Here is a 2301-nt window from a genome sequence, read left to right as displayed (position 1 = left end):
TGTGAAAACACGAAGTGATTTAACATTTTTTTTTATCAAATGCTTTCTTAAAATCATCTTCGGCTCAAAGTGATTCGTGAAAAGGCAACACAAAATTCTACAAACAATATCTACAACATATTTACAACGCGCGAAACCATAATTAAACTTTACAAACATATTAAAATAATAAATAAACAAATTAAAAATTCAAACATAATATGTGCAAATCAAATTTATATATACAAAACAACTATCCAAGCAAAATACTACATTTTAAATAATTGGACGAACTATTTACAACAGTTAGCAACAAAATAGTATACAACCCTATTTACATGTATGTACAACACTTTTAGATCACTTTCGATTCCCACGGCAAACCCTCAGGCGGGCAAGTCTACCGGCGGGCAACCTGACGTTTCTCACGTCAGTTACAAAACGTCACACCAATGTCATTGGAGCATATCGTTATGCTCAATGTTTATATGGTGATGAAAGTGCTAAAAGTGTAATTGCAGTTCAATAATCGTTGAAATCGGCCAAATTTTCAACGAAAATCGAGGTAAGTGATAAATTATCAATGAACATATCGAAACTTAGCCTTCGACAGCGGTTCATTGTTAAAAAATTGTCTCTTTTAGGACATAAACAGTGGTGGTCTTTTGCTGCCAGGATGCAATCTTTCTGCGAAAGATTGACCTGCAGTAACCACCAAATCTTCCTGGGATCAACCATGAAGCCATCTTGTCTTGCAAGATGCACTACAGGTAAGTAAAAGTGCACATTATTATATAATTAGATGTTATAATTGAGCCATTCTTTCTGTTGCAGATATGGCCAATTTTACTAAGTGTGCCATCCCCTCATCGCATCTCCACCGTCGGGGCTCAGATAAAGGGCAAACTATTAACCCCTTCATCTTCCCCAGGATCGGCCAGTGCGACTATGGATGGCCCATGGTGGAATGAAAAAGGTTAGTATAATCAAGCAACACGGACTGACTGACTCCTTCTCCAAACTAAATGTTTACTTTCTTTTCTTTACAGTACCTGTGACTCATCCAAACCAACCAGAACGCAAGCGGATTACAGGACCAGATATGTCGACTCCAGAGTAAAAATGGAAGTGTTATCCGTAACCTCTGGCTAAAGCCAACATCTCGAACCTGCCCTTCATTTCTGTCGGTCTAGCCTGATCAGTAATCAAAGTATCTGTAAAGAAATTAAATAAACTTATTTTTGAACTATCCGAACCAACTTTGGTCCGAACTTCACTCTCCGCCTCATCATTACTGAGAAATTCTTACTTTTTTCCGTTAACATGCGTATACGGGAGTTGAACGTATTGCGCCCGTTGGGATTGCTATCAATACCCAACGGGAATCTGTCCTGATGTAGGACATTATACAAAGTATTGGAATTTTCCAATTTAATTATGATTAGCAGACTGGTATGGATGGTAGGTAGATTTATCCTCACCCAACGATCTGCGTATTCTGTTCCGTTTTGTGCTGATCAATTCTAAATGTACAATTTACATCATCGGTGCGCTCTATTGTGTGCCGATTCAAAGCGGGATAGAGCAAAGCAAAAATGCCGAAAACGATGAATGATTTAATTATTGCTGGTAGGTATGTTAAACTTGTTGCTATTGTAAATAATTTTAGATTGGACTATGAGAGCAAAGGTAATGTACATATAATACACAAATCAACGTTTTACAACACTCAAGGCAAACCATAAATATTGAATTTCTTTGCGCGGAAAACAATTTTGAGAAGCACATAGTGTCCTCTTTTGCGATCAGGACCTCTTATCGCGTTTTATCGTCACTTTCACTTTCTTTTCTTGTGGAGCAGTGGGACAGTGAAAGGGCACAAACATTCGTGCTTTACACGAATCCCTGCCACCTCCCGTCGGAAAAATCCTTAGATTTTTGAACTCTACCGAACCCTTGATTACCTTTCGCGGACTTTTAGTTGGGCGCCAATTGTTACCTTACCGATGCAACAAGGCTCATCGGTAGAAGCGACTCATTTGCTGGTATCGCAGGGTCGGCTAGCTACCGGGTAATCAAGGGCTACGCGGATCAAGAACAAAAATCTAGAACTTTCACTTTCCTTACACTTTTTTATTCACATGTATTTGTAGTGTGTGGGTGTGGGGTGTTATTTACAATTAGTTGTTACTGTGGCGTGTACACTACTCTATCACTCAACGTACCGTACTGTTGCTGCTTCCGTTGATGAGCGTCACGACGCTGACGAAGCCGACGGGCGAGATCCCCTCGCGAACGTCGGCGAAACTGGCCGGATGAAGG

At 39.8% G+C, this 2301-nt stretch overlaps 1 long non-coding RNA gene across 1 annotated transcript; it reads left to right on the top strand.

The window, feature by feature from the left end:
* Positions 1 to 254: 254 nt before the first annotated feature.
* On the top strand, positions 255 to 1978 carry LOC131690157 (uncharacterized). The gene is made up of 4 exons (XR_009305522.1): positions 255 to 544; positions 624 to 749; positions 814 to 955; positions 1029 to 1978. It is a non-coding gene; the product is annotated as an uncharacterized LOC131690157 (long non-coding RNA).
* Positions 1979 to 2301: the final 323 nt, after the last annotated feature.

Source organism: Topomyia yanbarensis, chromosome 3 (genome assembly GCF_030247195.1).
Source record: "Topomyia yanbarensis strain Yona2022 chromosome 3, ASM3024719v1, whole genome shotgun sequence".
Classification (NCBI taxonomy): Eukaryota; Metazoa; Arthropoda; class Insecta; order Diptera; family Culicidae; genus Topomyia; species Topomyia yanbarensis.
The sequence above is the reverse complement of the archived record's forward strand: the minus strand, read 5'-3'. Positions and strand labels throughout refer to the sequence as shown.